Below are 17,744 nucleotides of genomic sequence, written 5' to 3'. Positions count from 1 at the left end.
CACTTTTCTTTTTAATCTTAGTCAATCTAGTGTGAGCAGAAGTGCATCTCATTCTGGCTTGGAGTTACATCTCTTTAATGGCCAAGGAAAAGGCCAAAGTGGGTGTCAGAGAGAATCTGAAATTTTCTCATAAATGTAGAGCCCCTAAAGTGGATGGAGGAAATGATGAAGTAAAAAAAAAAAAAGCTGAACAGAACATTTCAAAGGGCAGCTGGAGAAGAAAAAGTAAACTATTATAATGAAATGTGCAAAGACCTGGTATTAGAAAGCTATAAAGGAGGAACAGACTCATCACATATATCTTGAAAAAAAAAAATCAAGCCTCAAGTTGTAATATAGAAGGATTCTAAGTGCAAAATATTGAATGATGCGGGGAGTAACAAAAATCAGTGGAAGAATTACACAGAGTCACTGTACCAAAAAATTTTGGTTGACATTCAACCATTTCAATGGTTAGCAAATGATCAGGAATTAATGGTACTGAAAGAAGTCCAAGTTGCAATGAAGGCATTGGACCATAAACATATAGAGGAAGGGGAATTCCAGAACATGTCATTATGCTCATGTGGAACCTGTACATAGACCATGAAGCAATTGCTTGAACCTAACAAGGAAATATTGAATGGTTTCGGATCAGTGTTAGAGTTTTATCCTCACTATATTTATTCAATTTGTATTGGCTGAGTAAATGATCCAGGAAGCTAGATGATAGGAAGGAAAACCCAGGGTTGGAGGAAGGCTTGTTAGCAACCTGTGATGTGCAGGTGACACACCTTGCTTGCCGAAAGTGAGAACTTGAAGCACTTGCTGATTTTGAGGATGGTTTAACAATTTCGAGGATGACATCAGATTGAGTAGAGTTTTGTTGTGTTGCTATGATTCAGAACAGATCAGACACACCTAACAAGAGTGTCAAATGGCATTGAGTGTGCCTCCTCATGCATTTTGTGGTTATTTGAATATCTCCTTTGAGGAAATGTCTAGTAGTCTTTTCCCATTTTATGATTGGTTTATTTTTGTTCTGGTGGTTATGGTATGTAAATGATGTACACACATACAATAGAGGTGTATAATATACATTATTCTTACTGGATATATGATTTCTAAAAATTTCTCCTAGTTGGTAACTTGTATTTTTATTTTTTGATAAGTTTTTTGATGAAAAATTGCATTTTTATGAGGTCCTGTTTATTTTGTCTTATTTGTGCTTTTGCTACTATATTATATAATCCATTATTGAAAAATGGTCTTTATAGAGTTACTTCTGCTTGTTATTCTAAGACTGTTATGGGTTTGATATGTACATTTTTATCTTTACTTCATTTTGATCTTGTTTGGGGGTATTTTGTAAGGCATGGATCTTGTTTCACTTTTCTACACTTAGAAATCCGATTTTCCCAGCATCATTTATTGAAGATATTCTTCTTTCCCCACTGAAAGGACTTAGCATCCTTGTCAAAAATCTGTTTATTTTGGAATTTTCAATTCTTTTACGTTAAACTATATGTTTATAGTCTAGTAGTAGGCTGCTTTGATCGCTGTAACTGTATAATGTATATTAACGCTTTCAATAACTTTAGCTGTTTGAGGTCTCTTGTCATTCTATACAAAGTTGATGATTATTTTTAGTATACCTGTAAAGAAAGCTATTGGAATTGGAATTAGGATTGATACCTTTTGTTAGCATTGACAACTTACCATTATTAGTCTTCCAACCTATGAATATGGAATTTCTTTCCATTTATTTAAATCTCCTTTCATCTCTTTCACTAGTGTATTATAGTTTTTGTGGGTGAAGCCTCTAATATTCCTGTTTAGGTATTTTATCCTGGTCAATGATTCTTTAAATGCAGTTGTTTTCCATTTAAGATATCTCATTACAGGTAGAGAGAAAATCAAATGATTTTTGTTTGCTGACCTCACACTCGGTACTTTTACTAAATTTCAGTTCGTTCTAGATGTTTTCTTGTGACCTCTATGTAATTTTCTCTCTCTATAATAATAATAATTTTAAATAGAGATACTTTGAATGATTCTTTTCCAATCTGGATACTTTTGATGACTTTTTCTCATCTCATTGCTCTGCCTAAGACTTCAATTACAATATCGAATAGATGCGGTGAGTGGGCATTCTTTGCGTGTTTCCTAGTTTAAGGGAAGTTCTCAGGCCTTCTCTATTGAGTAAAATGGTTAAATTTCACCAATACCATACGTTCCCAAACGACTTGTTTGGTCTACCACCCCATTTTCTGGAAACAAACTAAAAATCTCAGTGCTCTCCTGGAAATTAAATCTTCTGCACTATACTTATTTAAAGTGTGAATAACTACCTTTATGGCACTTTTTGGACTTCCTCAGCACTCCACAGGGAAACTTTGGGAAACACAGTTTCCCAATTTAGGGCATATACGTGTATCCTCTGAATCATATTTTGGAATTTCCCTTTAATTCCAAACTGCTTTAGAGTTTTTACCAAGAAAGAAGATTGGATTTTAAACGATGCTTTTTGTGCATCCATAAGAATGATCATATGTTTCCCTTTTTCTATTGCTATGACATCTTATGTTGATTGATTTTCTAATTTCGAATGAATTTTCTAATTGAAAACGGCCCTGCACTGAAGAAATAGCTTTCCCTTCGTTGTGGTGAATGCCTTTCTCATACGCTGCGGGATTCGACTCCAGAGGATTTTGTTGAAGGTTCTTTCCATGTGGTGGCTTTGTCGGGTTTGGGCATGAGGGTTATTCTTGCTTTAGAAAATGCATTAGGGAAATCACTTCCTTCTCTATTTTTTGGAATAATTTAAACAGCCAACATTGGTGTTCATTCTTCTTTAAGTGTTTGTTAGAATTCCTCATTCCACCACCCAGTCCAGGACTTTTTGCTCTTCTTGTTGGAGATTTTTGTTTTACTCTCTTGACTTTTATGAATCAAGTGAGACTTTTCTTTCCTCTTGAATCGTGTGGGTAGGTTATGTGTTTCTAAATATTTGTCTGTTTCATCCAGGTTATTTAGCTTGTTGCTACACCTTTCATAGTATTCTGTCCTGATTCTCTATGTCTGTAGCTGATCAGTTATAATGTACACCCTTTTTTACATTTGGTCGTTTGCATCTTTTCTTTCTATTTCTTTATTTCAATCTAGCTATTTTTTTTAGGTTTTTATTGTTGTTGTTGTTTTTGTAAAACCAACTTTTGATTTTACAAATTCTTTCCATAGTTTTTGAATTTTATTTTTACTTCTCTGGCCTTTGTTCTTTCCTCTCTTCTGGGAAGGCTTAATTTTCTTTTCTGTTTCTATTTCCTGGAGTTAGGCTGTAAACCTGAAATCTGTCTTCTGGTACTTGATCTATTTTGAATTAAGTTGTGTGTCTTGCATAAGACATGAATCTTATTTTATTTTTCTGCGTGGGGATTCCAGTTTTGCCATACACTCTGTTAAATGATCTCTGATTAATATGCATATGGCTAACCAAAGGTTTAAGGTTTGAATACCCCCAGAGCTATCTCAGGAGAAAAATCTGACAATATGCTTTTAGAAAATCAGCCGTTGGAAATCCTTTGGAACACAATTTAAAAAAATTATTTTATTGGGGGCCTGTACAATTGTTATTACAATCCATACATCCATCCATTGTGTCAAGCACATTTGTGCATTTGTTGCCATCCTCATTCTCAAAACATTTGCTTTCTACTTGAGCCGTTGATATCAGCTCCTCATTTTTCTCCTGGAACACAATTCTATTATGGCACACATAGGTTTTCCATTGGTTAAAAATGACTTATGCCAACTGGATATGGTGATGGTGGTATTGATATTAATCACTGAAGATCATTGCATTTGTAATTCAGTGAATTGTAAAATATAGTGAACTTGACATATTCAGAACCCCACTCACTGCTATTGATTTCATTTCAACTCATAGTTATCCTATGTAATGTTTCTGAGACTGTCCGTCTCTCCGGGAGCAGCCTCAACTTTGTCTTGCAGAGGAGCTGGTAGGTTCCAACAGCAGATCTTGATGTTGGCAGCCAAGTGCTCATCTCACAGCACCATGAGTGTGCCTTGAAAATATTCAGAAGAATATTTCCATATTTAAAAAGGTAGCATTTTCATTTCAGGAAATCCTTTCTAGTCTGTTTTACACAATACTATGTGGAGCACCAAGGTAGGATGACACCCTAATTACAGACCTAAGAAGCCATAATTTCGCGTTGGATTTGTAGGACTTAGGGATCAAGGAGCACCAGTTGTTTAGGAGAATAACTTTATTTCTTTAAAAAATAGTTTTATTAACACTTTATCCGCATGTCATACAGTTCAATAATCAGCCATTGAATTATTGAATCAAGGAGAGTTGTACAATTATCACCACATTTAATTTTAGAACATTTTCTTCTTCCTTGTATTTATTGTCATTCATATAATCATGTAATTCTTTTTTTTCCAAATTGTGGCAAAAAGATGCAAAACAAAAACAAGAATGGCTTTCTATAGTACTGAGAGCCAAGAGAAATTTATCCTCTCTAGTTTCACTTATGCATTCTAGATTTTGTCTTGTTTTGATACATGATCAATGTTAAGGGAAGCAGCAGTCAGGAGACAAACGGTGCATTGTACTGGGGTAATCTGCTGCATAAAGCCTCTTTAAAGTAGGAAAAGCAAGGATGTTATACTGAAGACTAAGGTATGCTTGGTCCAAACCATGAGGTTTTCAATTGCTTCATGTACATGTGCAAGTTGAACATTGAATAAGGAAGACCTAAGAAGAATGGATGCATTTTAATTTTAGTGTTGGTGAAGAAGATTGAAAATACCATGGGCAGCCAAATGAACAAAGAGATCTATCTTGGAAGTACAGCCAGAATGGTCCTCAGAGTCAAGGGTGCCGAGACTTTTTCTTATATACTTTGGACAGATTGTCAGGAGAGACCAGTCCCAGGAGAAGGACATCACATTTGGTAAAGTAGAGGAACAGTGAAAAAGAGTAAGGCTGCAACACGTATATAAAGTAGATCCTTACATATAAATATCTTCTGCTCAATCCAGCATACTTGACATGGTGTCCTCCAGGTCTGTGTTAGTCTGGGTAGACTAGAGAAACAAATCCAGAGGGCGTCATATGAGCATAAGAAAGAGCTTTATATACAAGAGCAATTGAATGTTGAGAAAACATTTGAGCCCAGTCCAGATGAAGTCTGTTTGTTCATATTAGCCCATATGTCCGATACCAATCTACACAGTCCTCTTCAAACTCATAAAACACATGCAATGGCTCTGAATGCATGAAGACCACAGACCAGTGGGTGGGAGGTCTTGTGGATCCAGTAGCAGTGTAAGCATCTCAGCTGGCGGGGTTTCCACATGGCTCCTTGAACTCAAAGACTCTAGTGTAGCTCCATGTGTTTTGTCAGAAGGAATGTCTCGCAGGGAGAGTGTGTGTGTGTCCAGCCTCCAGTGAGCTACATATCTCCGTAGCACCTCCAAATGTGGTCATCCATCTGCGACCTGATTGACAAGCTAAATTCCACCCCATTCACTCTTGAGTCTCAAACTGACAACAGATTATGTAACTACCGCAAGGTCCATCCATGTTATGAAGAGTTTCACAGATTAATCATTGTTCTTTAATATCATTCAATATCTTTGCCAGAATTTATATTTTCTATTTCTTAAATTTGCTATTAATTCTGGGGTAAATTAATATCCCATTTTTGTTTTAATTTGCATCTCTTAAATGGCTAATGATTGTGACTCTTTCTTTATAGGTCGGTTGGCTCCCTGAACGTCTTCTTTGTTGGGTTTAGTTTTATGTACATATGAGGTCAAGTTTGTTGAATGTGCTGATTAGTTCTTTGTTGAGTTTCTTTCTAGTTCTAGCATTCATTAAAAATGATGTACAAAAGTTTCCTACTATTCTTGCAGAATTGTCTACTTCAAAATCGTGTTACTTCTATTCTTTCTTCAATCAAGCACATACAAAACAGTCTTTCTTTAATTCTGTATGTGTTTGATTGAAATATTTTATGGTGTGAATAGATTTGTATTATGGGTATGACTTCTTGGTCAATTAACCCTTTAATCACTATAGAATTCCCATCATACTTGGTAAAGCAGAGAATCACAAAAAAGTGAAAGACTCCATGAGATGGATTATCACAGTTACTGCAACAGTGGGCGCTAATGTGAAGTTGGTACAGGAGTAGCATTGTTTCATTCTGCTGAACATGGGTCCCTATGAGCCCGGATTGACTCAAAAACACCTAGCATGAGCACATGTAGGAAAGGAGGCTTATCTAAGGAACACGATGATAAAGTACAAGAAAGAAAATATTATTGATTATAGTAACTGGACTTATATTTTAAGTTATTTTATTGGGAAAAATGGAGCTGTGTTACCCATTTATTGTTTGACAAGCAAACAACATGTAAATATTTTGCATTATAAAATTAGGCTATCATTGGTTTATTTAAGTAAACAAATGGAAACATTATCAGTAAGTAGCACCATTTTTCTGGATCCAATGACTATGCAGTTCAATGTAAAACATTCCTTAGCTAAACAATATAGAACCAAAAACATTCCTGTGATTATGTTCATAAAGTGCTTGAAATCATAGACTCTTCTTTGGAATTTTTTCAATGCAATATTCTGGGGTGCTTTTTGGAAATCCTGCTTAGACCTGCTAAATAAAGAACCTATAGTAGCCTAGATTGCCCCTCTCATTCACCGTCCTATTTTAGGGCCAAACAAACGTCACCGAGCAAGAGAGCAACCAAACACTCAGTCTCTGTTATCTTTTCATCCGGAGACCCATTTCTCTTCATGGAACTGAAGCATTCAAAGAAGCTTCTAATTCTAATGCTTTGAATCAGGGTTGTATCGTTCAATCCAGAGGTTGTTTATGCCTCTGGAATTTTGAGCACAGAATACGTGCTAGTGAACATGTGCATTTTTATAGTGTAACAGTTAAGGTTTTGTTTCAATTTGGCCGGGCTAGGATTCTCTGTGGTTTGGCAGGTAACATTTAGTAACCCAGCTTGATGTGGCCTAATATAATGCAATTACCATTAAATGGGATCTTCTAAAAGTAGCTAATCAACTGTAAGAAGATTAAGGTGGGAAACACTACCCCTACTTCGGGCACAGCCATGATGTGGGTTGTGACATGCTTCCAAATATAAGTGGACACTGGTGAAAAGTTTGCTGGATTTTTGATGAGTCTGAATCCTGCATCCTGTTCTTTGAACTTGAGCCAATGATCGGACGTCTTGGTCTGCCAAGCTGGGAATTTGTCAGCAGCCTGATCTCTCACATGATGACCTCAGATTCATTTGCCTCGGCAGCTGCAACTCTGACCTGCTGACCTTAGATTCCGTGGTCTCTGCAGTCAAGAGCATGTCAGCTTCTGGCTGATCTTGGGCTTCTCCACCACACAACTACCTACCCGAGTCAAGAGCATCCGTCAGCTTAACATCTATCTGGCTCATTGGCTTCTCCTTTCCTTCTTCACCTCTCTAATTGTGTGAGCCATTTCCTGATAGAGATCTCTCTCTCTCCCTCTCTGTTCTTCTCTCTTTCTCTCCCCTCATGTGTGTATGCGTGTGTGTGTGTGTGTGTGTGTGTGCGTGTTTATGCTTCACTGGTGTTGTTTCTCTAGAGAAGTCTGCTAACACATGTGGGGAAAGCATTAAAAGTTTCCATGCATTCACTAGAATGTACTATGAAGTAAAACATTTTCTATTTTCTTATGTTCTTATGTTTATTGTCCAAAACGAAAGCCATTCTCCTTTAATATTAGATACAACCATGACCCCCAGCAAAGTATACATAAAAGAATAGACATCTAAATGCTAGAAATATGAATGGACTAGAAGATCAATTGAAAACATTGAGTACCTTATGTTGAGGGCTTTGTCTTTTGATTCCCTGCCCCGAATTATAGAACCCTACGTGCTAAGAACGTGAAGGGTACTTGGAAACCATCCTCCTAATGCTTCCGTGACTCTCATCCTGGCTAAGGATCGCGCATCACCACACTCCTAACTGGTGAAAACATGTACAGATCAAGATGTCATTGCCTCCTTCTGTTGTTCGGTTAGTTTTGGGTGGTAGTATTTAAGGATTTAATTATTATAAATTCACTTCTCACATTAAACTAAAAATGTGACTTTCTTAACTCTTATTCATTGGTCTGTTTTCTATGCTTTGCTCCTCAACAATATGAACTGCATTGGCGTTCCCTTTCCTCAGGTAGGTTGTCCTGTCCTGAAGTGTTGATATGCTCTTCTGCTTCTGAATGCTTCTTCCATCTGTTTCCACAACTACTGTACACATACGGCATCATTCTCAAGTCCATGGCCACTGTGTCCCTCTTCTCTGTGCTTTCTCTCTGGAAGGTTTAGTCTTATATGCCCGCAATATGATAGGACATTATTACAATTAGTGCAGTCCCTGTCCACTTACATAATGCAGCATATGCTATTCAATTACAAAGTGTGCTGCAAACGAGTCTCAATTATAAAGATTCTACTACTTTAGCCAGGTTAGGTATAATCCCAGTCTACTAAACTAATATGGGGAGGATGCCAAATAAAATTTTGGAAAGCTTTGAGAGACACATAGAATATGTTTAGGGAAGCAAATTAGATAATCCCGCAAAGTGAGGGGGCTGTTGTCTTGGGAGTAAATAGTCTCGTCTATTAGCTGGAAATGAAATATAATGTGGAGCCGGGTCACTTCGGGGTGCTAGACTTTGGTTTATTACTAAATCCCTGTTATTAGAAGCAATTTCAGAAATCTAATGATGATGATGATGGCCTGAACTGCATTAGAAGCTGTCTATTGCATTCTAAAGGGCAAGCAAGCATGGTATTATAAATTCCATCAACCCATGGTGCAGCTAAAATTATGCACTGCTTCCGTTTAAATATCTGTGTGCCCAAAAGAAAACCCAACATAGCCAAAGGCAAAGTATTATGTCAATTTTTAATTAAATTTCTAGTTTTCCTAATTAACAACTGTCTCGCATCCTTTATCCAAGTCTATCTAGTGGAGCTGGAATGAAGCACACCTGTGAAAGAGAGCTGGGCAGATGATCTTGAAGCAGACTGATTGTCCTCACACAGGACAATAAAAGGATGAGTGGAAGGAACCATTGTTAATGAAAACAACAGCAACAACAACAACAAACATGTAAGACATCAAGCTGGAGGGACGATGGTCATCCATTAACTGTAACAGGATAAAGAAGTCAGAAATCAAGTGGATCCAATACAGGTCAGAATGCCGATTGGAACACAAGATTTAAAATGCTAAAACGTGGAGAAGCATCCTATACCTGCTTCTATGCATGTCTGAGTTTTGGATCACAGGGTGATCTACATTAAGTTTGAAGAACAGAACTGTGATCTACAGGACTTTCATGACAGTATTCACGGAAGCAGACGGTCAGATTTTTCTTCTGAATCTCCTTAGGGTGGGTTCAAACTGCTATCTTTTTTTATTGGAAAATATTGGTGTTACCCAAGAACTCCTACTTAAAATCAAACTAAACCAAAAATAAAACGAACAAACAACAACCACTCGCAGGAGTTCTTAACCTGAGATACAATGCAAGGAGGCCGGGAACTTAAGATGGGGTGGAGCTGGCGGAGCGCAACCTTGGTCTCACTAACAAATGGGTGTTTTCCTTTCCCCCAGTTCTACTTGTGACAAACGATACATAACAGAGGTTTGGGGTATGACTGGGCTTCGCAAGGTGCCCACAGCAGTCCATGACACAACAAATGAAACAAATCTAGCACAGTCCGTTAGGGTGGGAAACTGTGGTCCCAGTTCTTAGGTAGAATGTCGGTTTTAAAATAAATTTGTCCTATCAAAGTGTAATAGGAGGAATAACTGAAAACCAATTCCAGTCCGTTTTATAGAGTTATTTCTTCTGACTTTATAACCATGTGATAATTATATTCACATTTTATTTAAAAATCCATAACATACATAAAAATGTATAACCTTGCAACTTGTCCTAATTTATCTCTAGGTATTCCATTCACTATAATCCCAATCTTATTCTCAAAACCAAACCAAACAAACACAAATCTCCCGAAAGAAAGTCTTTGAACATCAGACTATGAACATTATCCACGTAGTAGGCCTTAATTATTATCTCCACTCTAGAGATCCATGAAACTATTGATGGTGATTCCCACGATCCGTGCTCCAATTGAGAAAAGTCCAAAGTGTATTTTCTATGTCTCCCCAAGAATTTAATAAACGTTACTAGAAAGTTGATGCTTTGCTTTGTCGACGCCCTGCACTGGATAATCTGTTTAGACTGTTACATTATGTCCATGATTCTGCACCACCACCCCCTTCCAGATTCCGTCCCACCCACATCTTTATATTGTGGTTGAAAATGCACACAGCTTTCTGCATGGATTGCCATAAGAGTGGTATGAGCCCCCAATAAGCTGATTTAAAAAAAGAAGAAAATGCACCCAGCACAGGTTATGTTGTTGCATTATGTCAAGTGCCATTGAGTCCGTTCTCACTCAGAGAGACCCCACGTACAAGGAACAGAAGAACTTGCACCATAGTTACACACTTCTTTACATCCAATGGGAGTTCATGGTTCCATTTCCCCAGCCGCTGGAAAATTCCTTTTGATGAAGGTCCTCCTCCTTTTCATTTTCCCTCGACTTTACCAAGCATGAAGCTCTTCCCCAGGGACTGTTCTCTTCTGACAACCTGTCCAAAGTAGGTGAGAGGAAGTTTCACCCTCCTTGCTTCTAGGAAGGTATCTGACTATGCTTCATCCAAGACAAGCTTGTTTCTTCTTTTGGCTGTCCATGTACATTCAATAGGCACACTGCATTGGGTGAATCTGCTGCAAAAGACCGCTTCAAAATGCTGAAAAGCCAGGAGTTTATTTTGAGAAACAAGGTGTGGCTGGACCAAGCTACAATATTGTAAGCTACCTCCTGTGCACGTGCAAGTTGGACAACGAATAAGAAGACTGGAGAAGAGTGGATGCATTTGAATGATGGTGCTGGCGAAGAATATTGAGAGCGATGTGGACAGCCAAAAGAACAAATAAATCTGTCTTAGAAGAAGAAAAGCCAGAATGGTCCTCAGAGGTAAGGACGAAGGGACTCCCACCCAAGTGCTTTGGGCATTTGAGAAATCAGTCTTGGAGGGGAACACCATGCTTGGTAAAGTAAAGGGACAGGGGAAAAGAGGAAGGCCTTACCAGGTGAGTTGACACAGTGACTGAAACAATGGACTCTAATATTAAAACAGATGTGGGATGAGGGGGTGCTTCGTTCTATTTTGCATAGGTTGGCGACGAGTTGAGACCAACCGGATGACGTCTAGCAAAAGCCGCTCTTGATCTGCGCACATTTCATCGTACCATTGTGCTTGGCCTTCTCCAGCTGCCTCTTTGACAGTTTCTGTACAGCTCTAGTGATTCATCATGTCTTCCATCTGCCCTAGTCTACAATGAGCAAGTCTAGAGTCTCTGCTGACATTGACTTTGATCCTTTTCTTTCTTTCTTGTCTTTTAAAGGTCCATTTGCTGTCTTTCTTTTTTAATCATTTTATTGGGGGTTCATACAACTCTTACCACAATCTACACATACATCAATTGTATAAAGCACATTTGTACATTCATTGCCCTCATCATTCTCAAAACATTTGCTCTTCTCTTAAGCCCTTGGCCTCAGCTCCTCCTTTTTCACCCTCCTTCCCCGCTCCCCCCTCCCTCATGAGCCCTCGATCATTTATAAATTATTATTTTCTCATATCTTACACTGTCCAACATCTCCTTCAACCACTTTTCTGTTGCCTGTCCCCCGGGGAGGAGGTTCTATGTAATCGGTTTCCCCTCCATTTGCTTTCTTTGTGTACGTTGTTCCTGATGTCATTTCAGTTTGTCAGGTATTCAGAGTCAAATCTCTCGGAGAGATGTTCTCACAATTCAGGTGGGGTGTCCACAAGTGCATCTTTTGGCCATAGTTGGCTGAGTTTAATCTTCTTCACCTTCAACTTGAGTTTACACGTGATGGTCTGCTCCACAGTCAGCTCCTACCTCATTGTTGCTGCCGACAGTGCCTTTCTCCCTGGTCTCTTCCAATTTTATGTCATATAAACTATGATTTAAAAGATTAAGAATGATTCAGTACATTATAAGCTAACAGTCAATACATGCAACTTTTTCGGAAGGTCATGAAATATATGAACCCAAACCGACTGCCATCAAATTGACTGTGACCCACAGTAAATCTATAGGACTAGCTAAAACGATCCCTGTGAGTACCTGAGACCACAATTTTTTACAGGATTAGAAAGCCCAATCTTTCTACCATGTAGAAGTAGGGCCTGAACTGCTAACCTTGAGGTTAGCAACCCAATGCATAACCTTTACCCCATCAGGTCTTCTTCTTCTTTAAGGAGTCCAATGTTTAAAGAGCAGTAGTTTAGACACATTTTCAGTTTTCTCAGTATAGCCTGGGCATTCCCCACCCCCTCCTATTGTACAAAATGTGGCTGTGAGTTGCATTTGACTGGATGGCACTTAACAACAAAAGTAACATTACTAATATTTAATTTTAAGTTCTAAATTTTAATTTAAAAGATTTTCTATAGTCAAAAGTAAGGGTACTATAGTTACAAAAAATTTTGAACATATAACAAAAATGCAGGCTGAATCAACAAGCTGAGGTTAACTGTTCAGATAAGGAGAGAGTATAGGAGATTTTGGAGGGGAAGCCAGATCACTGGAGTATTGGAAGAAATAGGAAAGAGACAAGAGAAACTAGCAGTGATGTTAGGAGTAGGAAGGTCAGGTTAGATTATATTATGATTCCACAGTTGATCAATGCTTCACGCAAGAGTTACAGCAATCATCTCCCTCCTGGATGGAGCAGGCAAGGTAGCTTCATAGATGCATCACGTTAGTTTGCAGACATTACTTCTGCTTGGTTACCTAGTAAGGCTCTGGCTCCACACCTGGCTTTGTTGCTGCTAGAAGATATAATGGATCGTGCTGTCTTTGACCAGGTATTATTGGAGCTCTCTGCAGCACCCTAGAAATGATTAATGAGATTAGAAGATAAAATATTCCACCTGCTACAGTAGCCCTGAAAATGGAATTAATGAGTCTGAGGGATAGAGAAATGAGTCCTGAACTATTTGTGTACTGTACAAAGTTGATCAACTGCCAATTTAGCTTGGTTTTGAATGATTCTATTTGTGAATGAGTTTGTATCTTATGCATTAGTATACTAGCAGTAGACTTTATAAGAAAAATTATATATTATTAAGATGATTATCATCTACCACAAGAAAATGTTACCTGACTATAGGATTATAAACTTGGGAAGAAAAACCTTATCCTTGTTACTTTTATATTGAAACAAAATAACTTGGCCATAAAAATTAATGAAAAAGAACTCTAGCTGTGTTGATCACATGGAAGGAAGATTCTGTCAAGGCAGAGCATAGAAAACCCATGCTGGGCTGTGGACATGCTATTTTGAGTGTGATATTTCCAGAGAATGAACTCTGTGAATGTCACAGGTGTATGTGGTGGTGGTGCTGGTTGGGTGCTGCTGAATCCGTTCTGACTCATAGCGACCCCATGTGGCCCAGAAGCATATACCCCCCTGGTCCTGTGTCATCCTCACAGTTGGTGCGATGGGTCAGCCCCTTCTTGTAGCAACTGTGCCAATCTGTGTCACCAGGGTCTTCTCTGCTACCAACTCTGCACTTTCTAAAGCATGACGCTCTTCTCCAGGGCTGCTCCTTCCTGCCCCCAAGTCCAAAGCACGTGAAATCAAGTCTCACCATCCTCCCTTATAAACCACATTCCGGCTGTACGTCTTCCAAGACAGATTTGTTCATTCTTTTGAGGTGCAAGGTACAGTCAACATTCTTGAATAACCGTAATTCAAAGGCATAATTTTTAATGTATTCTTCCTCATTCGTTGTCTAGGGCTTACATGACTAAGAGATGACTGAAATATCATGGTGGGGGTCAGGTGCACCTTAGTCCTCAAAGTGACGCCTTGGCTCCTTGACACTTGAAAGAAGTTTGTGCAGCAGGTTTGACCAATGCAGCACCTTGTGTAATTTTTTTGACAGTTGCTTCCACACGGAATGTTTTTTTTTTAAATCAAGTATGATCAAATCCTTGAAAACCTCAATCTTTGCTGTTTCTCATGTAAATAAACATGTATAGTTATACAGATTTTTATTTTTGTATTCTTTTTGTGGAGGTGTAATCCATACTGAATGCTGTCGTCTTTAGCAGGAAATGTTTCAAATCCTCTTCACTTTCAGCAGGGAAGGTTGTTCAGGAGCTGTCCTTCAATCAAAGTACCATGTTCTCCTTTGTCTCTTCCAGCTGCTTGAGTTATTTGCGTAGCATGCAGATTTCCTACGTCTAAAGGTAAGATGGACAGATACAGAAAACAAAAACAATGGGGTGATATTTACAAAGGAAACTTCTACCAAACCCTCCTACAAACCACATTTTCTGGGAATTGCCTCTGCTAGTATTTTGTGTGTCTTTAAGGGTGAAAAGGGAAGTGTTTTAAAAAAAAAACAAATGTAAATATTATAAAAAATATATTACCTGTACCTAAAAGTTCCATGGAAATTAGTTTAGATGAGTTTTACAGAAGCTATGTATGCTTCTGTTTATGAAAGGCAGAAACACCTTTGACTTTCTTACTGATCCTGTATTGGAAAGCGCCTGTGGCCTCACGCAGTATCAGCCACGTTCCTAGAAACAATGTAGTTGTGCGGCACACGCGGCACGTGAGTCAGCATGGGGTCTATGGAAGTGGGTTTGAGGGGGGCCCTTTGGATTTCTTTTCCAAAGCACTCTCTTTGATAAACTCACTCGTGAGTGGAGAGGCTTGAAACTTGGGGTCCCCTCCTGGTCTCACTAGGCTGTAATCAAAACGGGAGCGGGTTTCCACCTCTTTTCTTTCCTGGGAGCAAATGTAGGTTCAGACACCGTTCAATTAACAAGTAAGTGCTTTAACCATTGTGCCACCAGGGATCCTGGATTTTCAATATGTACCTTCAACTAGAACTCATTCCTACACCTATACTGAGGGGATATAAACACAGTTACAGAAAAATGACAATTTCACTTACTAAAGCATATTTCTGGTACCTTTACTCAAACTTCGAACTTAGCTAAGTATTTCAGGAGTCTTAACATTTTCAAAAAGCACCTTAGAAACTCTTTCAAGCACGGAGACTTGGTCACAGGCTTTGAAGCTGCGCAGTCCATGAGAATGCAGATAATAAGACTAAAGCAAATTATTAACATGCAGCTGCTTCTGTCCTTAGACAGTCACCTTTCCAACCAGTGGACCTCTTTCTTCCTGAGCTGCATCTTACGGCAGAACACCTTAGGAACTGGCATCATTTGCAAGATTTTCAGGACAATGCGCCATCCTCAAAACGTTTGAAATAGCTCACCCTCAGTCTTGCATGTGATAAAGAACCATGTCTTTCATGTGATTCTTTTTAATGATAGGCCACTAATCACTCTTGAGCCCATGATAAATTTGAATACTAACAAATCCATTTTGAATAAGGATTAAGCTTCAATATAGGAGGAAAGGATTCATTAGAATACATTATATCAATTTGTAATTTGAATGATGCCTCTTCTAAATAACTTAGTTTCTAATGATTGTTGATGGAATTGAACACATTCTTATTATTAATGAATGAAAGAATAATTGATAAAATCCACCATTTTATATTTAACTCTTGAAATGACAAGTGGTTATTACTTGTGAGTCAAACAATGTTAAGAGACAGTAATTAGCATGGTTAACAGAATAAGCTAAAAAGTAGGCTTAAGTTTCTTATATTAAGGATAATTTGATGTGCAAGAAAAGTGGAAAGGATGACAGCCTTCTTTATTTTGATGTATTTTTTTATCGTTCTTGGACTCATTGTTGTCAAATGATTTTACAATTTTGGAATGGCAATAAGATTAGATAATCATCGATCACTGTCTATTCATTTATGTACTTGGAATGAAAACATTTAACAGTACTTGGATAAAGATGAGCAATAGTTTATAAACCCGAGGAATATTTTACTTCAAATAATTGCCATTATAGTACAAATATTTGAATTTTTATCACAGCAAAATTTGTCAAGAAGACAGACTGAGTTCAATTTTCTTTTTCTTTTTCTCTCATTTAAAATATAAAGGTGCCTGTCAGTAGTCAGTCACACAAGGACTGAATAAAGAACATAAAATGTCTGGGAGTCTTGGTGCCCGTTAAAGCATTTCACTCAACTTACAAACAAAATCTAGTCATTAATCCAGTTATTTGCTCTCGAATTTAATCCTGTATTTACATAGGATGCTTGTGTTAGTCTGGGTAGACAAGGGAACCAAATCCACAGAAACTTATAGATGTATAAGAAAGAATTTTATATAGAGGGTAAGTGTACATTCAGAAAGCATCCCAACCCACTCCAGTCCAAGCCGATAACTCTGATTTAGCCCATATGTCCGACACCAATCTACAAAGTCCTCCTCAAACTCACAAAACACACACAATGACACCGAATGCAGGAGGATCACAGGCCAGTGGGTGGAAAGTCTTTGAATCCAGTGGTGCTATAAGCATCTCAGTGCTGGCTCAGAATGCATCAGGGTGGGTCCATGTGGCTTCTCCTCAGGGATGTCTCACAGGGGGTGAGCCTTGCCAGCTAAGGCAGCCTCATACTGGTCCCACCATCAGAGAACAAGAGACCAGAGAACCAGAAAGGTGGGGCTCACTGAGCCATCTATCACTCCACCCTTCAGTTAATCCCACATGTGCTTATTGGCCAGGTTGGCACAATAAACCTTAACTATCTCAACGCTGTTAAATTGGATGCTCATGTTTTCTTGCTCTGTTGAGTCTTCGGTCCTCTGACAGTAACTTTAATTATTAACATGGATTATTATAGTAATGGGGAACAGCTGTAGTGATCTCGGCAGATAAACTCACTTAGCTCTTACTAGAGCCTTTTAATTTAGCTAGTTAGAACTGTGAGTAATCCGCAGGGCAGAGATGTTAAACAGCTTGTGTAAGGCCATACCAAGAATTAACACTAGAGCTGGGATTCGAACCCAGCACTAGAGCACCAGTCTTGAATCTACTATATTATACAGCCTACTGATATTCTACATCTCCATGACTATGATTTCCTAATGATTAATGTCCTATTTATAAGGGGATGCTCTTGGATTATAATAGTAATCGCTTAGTCCATCTTAAGAATGTGTCTGATTCCTTTAAAATTTTATGTTTTGAACAGAGCACATAACCCTAAAACTGGTACCAATGGGAGAAACAAACAAACAAACAAACAACCAAAAAACATCATTACTGTCAATTCCCATAAAATTCCTGTGCTTTTTCAATTTATAATCTTACTCCTCTGGTGAGGGGGGCCCTTTGGATTTCTTTTCCAAAGCACTCTCTTTGATAAACTCACTCGTGAGTGGAGAGGCTTGAAACTTGGGGTCCCCTCCTGGTCTCACTAGGCTGTAATCAAAACGGGAGCGGGTTTCCACCTCTTTTCTTTCCTGGGAGCAAATGTAGGTTCAGACACCATTCAATTAACAAGTAAGTGCTTTAACCATTGTGCCACCAGGGATCCTGGATTTTCAATATGTACCTTCAACTAGAACTCATTCCTACACCTATAC

This window comes from Echinops telfairi, unplaced genomic scaffold (genome assembly GCF_000313985.2).
Source record: "Echinops telfairi isolate 266 unplaced genomic scaffold, ASM31398v2 ScPeMD7_22;HRSCAF=79, whole genome shotgun sequence".
NCBI classification, from domain to species: domain Eukaryota; kingdom Metazoa; phylum Chordata; class Mammalia; order Afrosoricida; family Tenrecidae; genus Echinops; species Echinops telfairi.
Note: the sequence above shows the minus strand (reverse complement) of the source record.